We start from the raw sequence: 12,287 nt of genomic DNA, 5'->3' as shown, positions 1-12,287 counted from the left end.
AAAAGCAACACTTAAAACAGCAATTTAACATCAATTTTACTCTGTAGCAAGACCATTGATCCATAAAATGAAAGCAATAAACAATGTTTCCACAGTCACACAATCAATCAATCAATCAATCAGTAGCTGAACTGGGTTCCACACTGCAACAAAAACAAATTACAGTGGTACCTTGGGTTAAGTACTTAATTCGTTCCGGAGGTCCGTTCTTAACCTGAAATTGTTCTTAACCTGAAGCACCACTTTAGCTAACGGGGCCTCCTTTTGCCGCTGTGCCACCGGAGCACAATTTCTGTTCTCATCCTGAAGCAAAGTTCTTAACCCAAGGTACTATTTCTGGGTTAGCGGAGTCTGTAACCTGAAGTGTCTGTAACCTGAAGCGTCTGTAACCCGAGGTACCACTGTATTGCGAAAGAACGATGTCAATCAACATTTGATTATCTCCTTCTACCGGTCTACAATAGAAAGTGTCCTTTTATACTGCATCACTGTGTGGTACGCTGGTTTGACATCAACTGATAGGAAGTGCCTACAGAGGGTGGTAAATTATGGGCTGTCCCGTGAATTCGCTGGATGAAATAGCGGAAGAACGTTGCCTCAGGAGAGTGACGAAAATTCTCAGGGATGATTCACACCCTGGCCGGCACTTACTTGATCTCCTGCCCTCGGGCAGAAGATATAGAAGCATAATTAGTCACACCAACAGGGTAAAGAACAGCTTCTATCCATGGGCTGTTAGGCTGCTGAAGGAAAAGATAACAACAGGGCAACTGACTTTCGGGTTTGGTGGGTGTGCGTCAGTCAACGAGGGGAATTAAGACTATACAAAATACAAAACTTTTAGACGACATCTGAAGGCAGCCCTGTTTAGGGAAGCTTTTAATGTTTGATGCATTACTGTATTTTAATACAGTGGTGCCTCACAAGACGAAATTAATCCGTTTCGTGAGTCTCTTCGTCTTGCGGTTTTTTTCGTCTTGCGAAGCACGGCTATTAGCGGCTTAGTGGCTATTAATGGCTTAGCGGCTTAGCGGCTATTAACGGCTTAGCGGCTTAAAGAAAAAGGAAACAAACTCGCAAGAACTCGCAAGACATTTCGTCTTGCGAAGCAAGCCCATAGGGAAATTCGTCTTGCGGAACGACTCAAAAAACGCAAAACCCTTTCGTCTAGCGAGTTTTTCGTCTTGCGAGGCATTCGTCTTGCGGGGCACCACTGTATTGTGTGGGAAGCCGCCCAGAGTGGCTGGGGAAACCCAGCCAGATGGGCAGGGTAATTATTATTATTATTATTATTATTATTATTATTATTATTATCATCATCATCATCATCATCATTTATTTATTTATTTATAGCCCGCCCTCCCCAGCCGAAGCTGGGCTCAGAGCGGCCAACAACAGAAAATAATACAGTATTCTAAAATGAATTCATTATAAAATCAATTCAAATCAAATTAATGGCAACCATTGGGTTAGAGTTCTGTGAGGATTACCAAAGGAGGGGGTCAGGCTGTGCCTTGGCCATTATTATTATTATTATTATTATTATTATTATTATTATTATTAGAGAGCTGAGTGGGGGGGTGCTCGTGTAATCTCACTGTATACAAGTTGTAAAAGTAAAAGTAACAATAAAGTATTTAAATTTCAATTTCTTCACCCTTTCTCTTAAAATTAGAACTTGTGGACATCCAATGAAGCAGATTCGGGCCAGAGGAAACCAAGTCCTTCATTCAGTGCAGAGTTAACCTATGGAACTCATTGCCACAGGATAACCGCCAATTTGGATGTCTTAAAAAGTAGAGACATCACCTTGCCAACAAAGGTCTGTATAGTAAAAGCTATGGTTTTCCCAGTAGTGATGTATGGAAGAGAGAGCTGGACCATAAAGGCTGATCACAGAAGAATGGATGCTTTTGAATTCTGGTGCTGGAGGAGACTCTTGAGAGTCCCGTGGACTGCAAGAAGGTCAAACCACTCCATTCTGAAGGAAATCAGCCCTGAGTGCTCACTGGAAGGACAGATCCTGAAGCTGAGGCTCCAAGACTTTGGCCACCTCATGAGAAGAGAAGACTCCCTGGAAAAGACCCTGGTGCTGGGAAAGATGGAGGGCACAAGGAGAAGGGGACGACATAGGACGAGATGGTGTGACAGTGTTCTCGAAGCTACCAGCCTGAGTCTGACCAAACTGTGGGAGGCAGTGGAAGACAGGAGTGCCTGGCATGCTCTGGTCCAGGGGGTCACGAAGAGTTGGACACGACTAAACGACTAAACAACAACAACAACAAAAAGAGGATTAGACAGATTCATGGAGGCTACTAGTCTCGATGGCTATGCTTTGCTCCCAAAATTGTTGGAAGCAATGCTTCTGAAGGAGGATGGGATTTAATATTGAGACTTCAGCACCACCCCCGAACCACACTGGAGGAACAACACTGAGAGAAGAATGCAGTCCAAGGTCGCTGTAGGAAAAACCATCAGCGGCAGAGATATAAGGCCAATGAAGTCAACAACTGGATTTATCAGATTGGGCCCACGCAGACTGAAAAGAAAAGAATTTTGGTTCCTCGCTTGACGTTTTACGAAATGTCAAATAATATAATAGCACGATCGGAAATCGTTAGGAGTGCAGCTGTTGGCTAAGTGATCATTTTGTAAAATGGAATGTAACTGGAAGGAAATAAGAATACGGGAAGTGGAAATAATCAGATGTCAAGGATGCATCAAGATCGGCGTGCGGGAGACCACTTATGCACAATTTCATTAATTTGGAATTAATTTTTATACAGTGGTACCTTGGTTCTCAAATGCCTTGATACTCAAACAACTTAGAACCCAAACACTGCAAACCCGGAAGTAAGTGTCCCGGTTTGCGAACTTTTTTCGGAAGCGGATCATGCTCCATTTTGAGTTTTACACTTCCGATTTGAGTGTGACGCTGAGGCCTGTCTGTTTTTGCTACTTATTTTTCATTTTTGTGGCTCTTTTTTGTTTTTGTGACTGTGTGGAACCCAGTTCAGCTACTGATTGATTGATTGTGTGACTGCAGTACATTGTTTATTGCTTTCATTTTATGGATCGATGGTCTCGTTAGATAGTAAAATTCACGTTAAATTGCTGCTTTAGGGGTTGTTTTTAAAAGTTTGGAACGGTTTAATCCCTTTTGCATTGCTTTCTACGGGAAAGCGTGCCTTGGTTTTGGAACGCTTTGGTTTTGGAACGGACTTCCGGAATGGATCACGTTTGAGAACCAAGGTACCAATGTAATTGGGTTTAAATTTGGAAAACCAATAGAAAGCAATTGGCTGAAAAGCAATGCTTCTGAAGACAAGTTGCTGGAAAGAACAGGAGGAGAGAGGGGTCTTGTGTTCGAATCCTGATCCTGGGTTTCCCAAAGGCCAATGGCTGGGCCCTGGGAGAACAGATGTTGGGCTAGAAGAGCTATTGGCCTGATCTTCTTAAGTTCTTAAGATGCAAGTCTGCCTAGTCTCTAGGGAGAGATTCAGCCCTACTTGTGGAGCAAATAGCTAATTTTAATGACTCCCCATAGCTGATCTTCATACTTGGCCAGAACACCCAGTTCCCAAGATGCTAGGGACAAATGCTTAAGTTCCTGCATCCTCTTCCATGCCTCCTATGGGCATTTGAATGGCCTCTGTGGAAACCTGATATTGGGTCTGGCAAATCCTTAATAACATCCAGGCAGGCGCTTCTCAGGTTCCGCTCAGATTCTAAACTTGGTCTCAGATACGAAAGACTCTTGCATTGTTCCTTCAGATTCCCCAAGGACAATTCTTTGTTTTAAGAATATGACCACAACCAGTAAGGCGGGGACGAATTACGGGAACCATAGCTGAGTACATTTTGGCCCTTGAGGGGCTGGAATGAGCGAGGGAGGGAATTGCTGGTGCTTTTTAGGATAGCAAAAATTTGCTATGCAAATCGCTCCATCAAATATTTCTGCATTTAAAACTGCAAAGGTGTTTCTACTGTTAGAATTCCCACTCCATGATTGCAGTCATGGGATTGTTGTCTATCACGTGATGGTGTATGTTTTCATTCCACAGAGCGGGAAGTGATGGAGACGGGATGTTTGTGTTACTGTGTTCCGTGAAGTGGGACTCTTGTCCTTTGTTCCTTTTTCTCTTTGCTGTCTGATGCTAGAGAGAGAGGGAGCCATGTTGCAGTGCTCCCTGTGTGTTTATATGTAAATAAAGTAGATTAGCCAAAATGCTGAGTTGCTGAGGTCTGTTACGCGAGCTGCGAAGACTCTGCGGATCCCTAAGTGTGCTGGTGTCTGTTGGCATCGGTCGCTGTGATGTTCGGGCTGAAGAAAGCTTTTGAAGCTCCCGAACGAACGACCAGGAGGGAGAGAACATGTCAGTCGGGCATGTGTCTCTGCCAGGGTCCTACTCTCGAGTAGGATGGATCCAAACTTCTACTTAAGTGTTTTCTCTTTCTAACATGCTATTTCCCCCCCTTATCTTATTAAAAAATATAACTTGACTTTCAGGGCTTTGGGGTTTGTTGGGATTCTGCACTTAAAGATGCTTGCATGTTTCTACTCAGATCTTTTCACATGCAGCCTTTTTCTAGAGTGGTACCTTGGTTCTCAAACTTAATCTGTTCCGGAAGTCCATTCCAAAACCAAAGCATTCCAAAACCAAGGCGCGCTTTCCCATAGAAAGTAATGCAAAACGGATTAATCCGTTCCAGACTTTTAAAAACAACCCCTAAAACAGCAATTTAACATGAAGTTTGCTATCTAATGAGACCACAGATTCATAAAATGAAAGCAATAATCAATGCGGTGTACTATAAAATAAATAAGATAGTATTGCAGATGATAAAAATTAATTTTTTTCTTACCTGCACTGATAGCCATTGTTTGCATGGGGGGGGGGGCTTTTATCCATTTCCACAGTCACACAATCAAGCAGTCAGTAGCTGAACGGGGTTCCACACAGTCACCAAAAGAAATTAACCGAAAGAGCCTCAAAACAAAAAAACACAAAATAAATAGCAAAAAGAAAAGCTAAACCACTAACCTGAAAGTAGGTGCTCCTGGTAGCAAACTTTGCCCCAGGGTGCAAGCGGAAGTTGTGTTGCAGCGGCACGGCAGCAGCGGGAGGCCCCATTAGCGAAAGCGCGTCTCAGGTCAACAACGGTTTCAGGTTAAGAACGGACCTCTGGAACGAATTAAGCTCGTAATGAGAGGTACCACTGTACAGTACATTGTTTATTGCTTTCATTTTATGGATCAATGGTCCGGTAAGATCGTAAAATCCACGTTAAATTGCTGCTTTAGGGGTTGTTTTTAACGTCTGGAACGGATTAATCCTTTTTGCATTACTTTCTATGGGAAAGCGCGCCTTGGTTTTGGAATGCTTTGGTTTTGGAACGGACTTCCGGAACGGATTAGGTTTGAGAACCAAGGTACCATTGTGTAAGGAAGTTCGGTTGCCACACCCCCTTTTGCATCACCTGACAACTATCGAGTCCATAAGGTGCAATACTCCTTCTGGCCACATGCACTGGTAGCGCTCAGGTGCAGTGAACACCAAGCCAGCAGCGTCCTCTTCTGGGGAACAACCATTGCAGCACAGGGGGACAATGCTTGGCTGTTGATCTCCCGATCAGAGCTCCGGTTGCTTTACGAACTTCAACAAGCAAACGAAAACCCTGGCCATCTGCTACCTCTGTGAACGGCATTAATATTTTCTGAATTTCAGTGTTCCGCAGCTGCGATTGAGGTTGCTTACAGTACCTGCGGTTTCATTTTGATGTGGCTACCCAATCGTGTGGCTCACAGCAACTGGTTTATTTCAAAGAAGCTGCCAAGCAGGGGTTAGGGAATGAGATTTTTTTTAAAAAAAAGTTATTGCCAGGGAACGCTGGATTCCAACCCTATGATGTTGTGGGTCTTGAAGTGCTTTGGAGAATGTACATAAGGCTTCGATTAAGATTCCAGGGCCCGTGCCTTTCTTTGAGCCAAGCTTGGCTCTGCAATCAGTTTTAATCATAGGCCTGATAAAGCCTCGGGTTGCCTGCGTTGGCTGGGATTGAAGAGGTCGCCAGAATTGATGGCAGGTTGTAGACTTTGCCCCTAGCTGTGTCCTTCAATGGGCCAGCTTTCTCCTGAATTGGTTTCCACTGAGCGTTGCCAGAGAATGAATCACTGGTGGGTGACGCTGAGAGAGACCTGGAATCAAGCTTTCTCTGGTTGCCTGTAGCAGCTGTCGCAACCAGAGAATGAACCCCAAGGTTTCATCCAGTCCAAACCCCTGCAAAGCAGGAATCTCAACTTACTCATACATGACAGATGGCTACCCGGCCTGTGCTTTAAAAGGAAGGAGAGTCCACCATCTCTGTTGGGAGTCTATTTCACTGTCAAACAGCTTTTGCTACCATAGTCCTTCCTGGTGTTTTCTCAGAATCTCCTTTTTTGTGTGTAACTTGAATCCATTTGTTCGGGTCCTACATTCCACAGCAGCAGAAAAGCAGCGTGCTCCAACCTCCATGTGACAGTCCTTGAGATATTTGAAAATGGCTCTCATATCACCTCTCAGTCTCCTCTTTTCCAGGCTTTTCCAGGCTCCTTCAACCGTTCCTCATCAGGCTTGGTTTCCAGACCCTTGATCACTTTGGTCACCCTCCTCTGCACATGTTCCAGCTTGTCAACATCCTTCTTAAATTCTGGTGCCCAGAACTGGACACAATATTCCAAGTGTGGTCTGACCAAGGCAATGGACCTATTACAGTGGTACCTCAGGTTAAGTACTTAATTCGTTCCAGAGGTCCATTCTTAACCTGAAACTGTTCTTAACCTGAAGCACCACTTTTACTAATGGGGCCTCCCGCTGCCACCGCACGATTTCTGTTCTCACCCTGAAGCAAAGTTCTTAACCCGAGGTGCTGTTTCTGGGTTAGCAGAGTCTTTAACCTGAAGCGTATGTAACCTGAAGCGTATGTAACCTGAGGTACCACTGTACTTCCTTTGATATGGACACAATACTTCTGTTGATGCAGCCTAGAATAGCATTGGCCTTTTTGGCTGCAGCATCACACTGTGGACTCATGTGAAACTTGTCGTCCTGTAATACCAGGAGAAAACAAGCTCGCTCCATCTTCCATGTGACAGCCCTTTAGATATTGGAAGATAGCTGTCATATCTTCTATGATAGGAGTCTGGGAGCAAAAACTTCTCGTCTGCTGCAATATGGCTTCACACTCGCCCACTGAGTCATCCTGTGATAGGAATTTTGAGGTCTTAGATATATGTTAAATGTTCATAAGTGTACCAACCAAGCACATACATAGATCAGCACAGGAAGACTGACCTGGAACCATTTTGATTCCCAAACTGTCCCAAACTGACCAAATGTTTTCTCTGCAAGGTCAAAGTGGGAAAGCCTCCCCATTGTCTCTTCCTTCACAATACAGTACCTGTCTTAAGGGTATGTCTGTGTTTGAATAGGGTGTGAGCCTGTGAACTAAGTGAGCCCAGGAACTAAGTACCGGTATTTATCATTACAAAAGACTGGCCAGGCTCCCCAGGCAATCCACTCAAGTAACCTGCCAGACAGGAGATAAACAAGGACAGGAGAAAAACAACATTCAAATTTCTGTTTAGACCGCCTTTTCTGTGATGTAGGTATGATGTTTCTGGGGGTGGTCTTGATCTATAGGGTGGCAATTTCAAAAGTCTTTATAAGGCCTTGCAAGCCATTTTTCTAGGTTCCTCCTCCTCTCCTGCGAGTAAGGGGAGCACCCTGTTGCAACAGATCAATAAAGATCAAGCTTACTAGCTGCTTTGCTTCTCAATATTCTCTGGTTGGCCTCTGTTATTCTCTCCTACCAATTGGGAACCTATGTAAGGACTCTATATGGGCTCTTGGATACCCCATAAGGGGAAAAGGGCAGATTTTTGTTTACAACAATCCCTCCCCAAAATGCAGCAATAAAACCATTATAGCACCTTCTTGGTGCTCTGCGATGCTTCCTTGTGGGCTGGCGCAGGTCAGTGTGCGAAGGGCCACATAGTTCAGTGGTGGAGCACATGCTTGGCATGTAGAAGTCCATATAGCATATGCTTTGGGTGCGGAAGGTCACAGTATAAACCCCTGCTGCTTATTTCCTCGGCAGCCTTCCCGCCTGCCACAGCCGATTTCACTCTTGGCTTCCCAGTAACCTTCCCCGGTCTAGTCGATTACGATGATCCTGAGAGCCATAAAGTTTGGCTGGGAGTTTGGGATCGACAATATGACCCGTTTACAGGCAACATGGCCTCTCGCCCTCCTAGCCAGCCATTTCCCAAATAAACAGCAATAAAAACCTTTATAGCACCCCCCCCTCTGCCGTCGATCTGGGATACTCAAAGTGAACTCTGAGTTCAAAAGTTCCCTTGCTTTTCCAAAGTCCAGCAGGTCTTTGCGTGAGCCTCTCTGCATCGTGTGATTTCGCACTCGGCTCCAAGAAAGAGCAGGGGAGGGAATTGTCTGGCGGCAACCTCAAGAGAAAGGGTGGGCAGGTTCTGGACCCCATGCCTCCTTAGGCCCAGAATGGGTTTCATATGCCACTGCCTCCCCCAAGCCACACCCACCTGCCCCACACCTGATACAGGGAGTGAGGAGTGAGGGCCACAAGGCTCTCTGCCCTCCACTTTCTGATATCGACTGGGTGTTGTTTAGTCGTTTAGTTGTGACCAACTCTTCGTGACCCCCTGGACCAGAGCACACCAGGCACTCCTGTCTTCCACTGCCTCCCGCAGTTTGGTCAAACTCATGCTGGTACCTTTCAGAACACCGTCCAACCATCTCGTCCTCCGTCGTCCCCTTCTCCTTGTGCCCTCCATCTTTCCCAACATCAGGGTCTTTTCCAGGGAGTCTTCTCTTCTCATGAGGTGGCCAAAGTCTTGGAGCCTCAGCTTCAGGATCTGTCCTTCCAGTGAGCAATCGGGGCTGATTTCCTTCAGAATGGAGAGGTTTGATCTTCTTGCAGTCCATGGGACTCTCAAGAGTCTCCTCCAGCACCAGAATCCAAAAGCATCCATTCTTCAGCGATCAGCGTTCTTTATGGTCCAGCTCTCACTTCCATACATCACTACTGGGAAAACCATAGCTTTAACTATACGGACCTTTGTTGGCAAGGTGATGTCTCTGCTTTTTAAGATGCTGTCTAGGTTTGTCATGCAGAGCAATGGCTTTGCCCATTTTCGCTGCCCCTTGGAAAACTGCTGTGGGGGGGGGGGAGAGGTTCCGCAAAGTGGGCAGCAAAGGAGGAAGGTGAGTATTTTGTCTGAAGTGATCTTCACCACCTGGGGGGGGGGGTTCCACAAAATGAAACCAGTTGAATTTGCGCAACAGCCTTCATTCCAGCTTGCTAAGTGTCCAATATTACTTCAGCTGAGGAGATTTCAGTTTTTCACAATGCCATTCTGCTTTGCATTAGGGCTTCAATCCCCGATTCCCACTGGAGAATTCGATCTGAGTTGCAGTTCTTTCCAAACTTCCACCCAGGGTATCATGTGGCTCTCTTAAAACCCCCCTCCCCTCTTTCCCCCCAAAACATTGGTTGTCAGCAGAAAAATAAATATGTCTGGAATGCATTTAGACTATGCCCCATCAGGGAATGGATTAATTTAGGGAAATGAAAAAGAAAGAAAGAAAGAAAGAAAGAAAGAAAGAAAGAAAGAAAGAAAGAAAGGCGGGGGAGTGAGGGAGAAAGGGGGAACCGTATCTTGCCCCCACCCCCACGCAGTGCGAGCAAGAACTCTCGGAGGCACGTGCAGACTATGGATGTTTTAATTGAGACCAGCTTCTGCTATTTATATGCAGTCCCCATTGTGTTTTGGGGCATTCTGTTAAAAAAGTAAATTAAGTGAGTGAGACTGACGGGTGGGGCGGGGGAAAACTTCTAAATAAAGAAGTAAAAGCCTGTCTCTGCAGCTGTGTTATATATATATATATATATATGAATGAGAAACAGTGTCTCATTGTGTGAGTTCTGTTTTGCTCAAAGGGAGGAGTCAGCTAAGAGCAGGAGAAGAGAAGAACTGCTTTTGCAATATGAGGCCAGGATTCGAATTCTGCCAGGGAGCCATCCAGATGCCTGCCAAAGATTTATGCTAGGGGTGCCTCCTCTGCAGTGGCGTAGGAAGGGGGGTGCAGGCCGCCCTGGGTGTCATAAAGGTTTTGACCTTTAAAGCCCTTCATGGCCTAGGACCCTCGTACCTATGGGACCGCTTCTCCCAATATGCCCCACGGAGGACCTTAAGGTCCATAAATAGCAACACCCTAGAGGTCCCAGGCCCTAAGGACGTCAGATTAGCCTCAACCAGAGCCAGGGCCTTTTCAGTGATGGCTCCTGCCTGGTGGAACGCTCTGTCTCAAGAGACCAGGGCCCTGCAGGATCTGATTACAATGCCTGCAAGACAGAGTTGCTCCGCCTGGCCTTTGGCTTGGAATCAACTTGATTCCCTCTCCCTCCTTCTTTTTTCCTTTCTCCTCCTGTGATGAAACTCCTATTTGGGGACTTCCCTGGATTTTTTCTGGCCCACGTAGGACCAGTCTGGATATTTGGTGAAGATTTGATGTTTGGCGGTTCGAATCCCCGCAATGACGGGGTGAGCTCCCGTTGCTCGGTCCCTGCTCCTGCCCACCTAGCAGTTCGAAAGCACGTCAAAGTGCAAAGAGATAAATAGGTATGGCTCCGGTGGAAAGGTGAACGGCATTTCCATGCGCTGCTCTGGTTCGCCAGAAGCGGCTTAGTCCTGCTGGCCACATGACCCTGAAAAACTGTCTGCGGACAAACGTCGGCTTATAGAGCGAGATGAGCGCCGCAACCCCAGAGTCATCCGCGACTGGACCTAACAGTCAGGGGGTACCATTACCTTTTTTGGATGCAAGGGGTGCATAGAATTGCAACCAATTTTATGCACCGTCGGCTTGGGAACAAGTCCCGCTGATCACAATGAAATTCACAGGCAAGCAGATTGCTGCTTTTCAGTCCTGCTTTTTAAATCAATGTTTTCCTTTTCATGTAATGCAGAGCATGGTGAAATCACAATAAATTAAAACTCCCTTTCAGTAGTTTCAAGTACTACTACAGGTTCCCCATAATATCTGTACCGCATTGCAATAAAGCACGTGCCTTTGCTAGACTGTTTTCAGGCACCTGCTAAAAGCATTCTTGTTTAGGAAAGCATTCCCAGCTGCTTAGGAAGCTGAAGTAATTTTAATCAGTTTTAATATTTTAGCTTTTGTATGTTTTAACGTAGGGTTGTTAATTTTTCTTGATTTTACTGCTGTGGTGTTTTCTTTGTTTTGGTAAACCACTTTGCAGGTTGTTGTTTTTGAAATAAATTTTATTAAATAAAATAAATATCAATAAAATAACACAAGCCAAACCACAAGCCACCCTGTAGATTTAAGTATCTGTCCGCAGTTCCCTACTTGTTATCAGAGGCCCAGAATCCACATTCCTTTGTAAGAGAATATGAAATAAAGTCAAACCATTTTTGCAGGCAAATAATAATAATAATAATAATAATAATAATAATAATAATAATTTCAATGTGTGGGGGGGGGAGCAGAAGAGTTGTGGCTAGCAATATCTGCAGGGTGGCAGGTTAGTCACCCCAAATTTACAGGCAGGACATTCCTGCCTCGCTGGGGGTTGGACTAGATAACTCTTAGGGTCCCTTCCAACTCTACAGTTCTACAGATCTATGTCATGAATACCATGGCCAAGTGGCTGTCTCCCACTGTTTCGCCTTGGTGTCTGGAATTTCTTCCCTCTCTCTCTCTTTTTTTAAAAAAGCATTTTTTAAAAAAATAAATTTTACCCATCTAACCTGAAACAGAACTTCCAGAGACAAACACCAAAAGAATAAACCAACTTGAACCCAGGTTGGCTTGGGATAGAGATAGAGCTGATTATCAGGATACTTGAAATATGATAAAGACAGGTAAGCGGAGAGTACCATCATAAGATAAGAAACAAGAGAAAAAATAAAATAAAATAAATAAAAAATAATAAAATAAAATAAAATACAAGAGGTGTATTTTACCTAGTGGTGCGGCAATAAAACTGTGAGAACATTTGCAAAGCTAAGCCGGATCTGGTATGGTTTCAGATCGGATGGTGTACTGCGTGTTAAAATTCCTGCCTTGTGCGGGGTTAGACTAGATGACCCCCAGGTCCCTTTGAACTCTACAATTCTGTGATTCTAGTGTATACAGAAACATAAGCTGAAAATATCAGAGGCGCAAGGAGCAGCAATAATAAAG

Source organism: Podarcis vaucheri (assembly GCF_965113315.1).
Source record: "Podarcis vaucheri genome assembly, chromosome: 12".
Lineage (NCBI taxonomy): Eukaryota > Metazoa > Chordata > Lepidosauria > Squamata > Lacertidae > Podarcis > Podarcis vaucheri.
Note: the sequence above shows the minus strand (reverse complement) of the source record.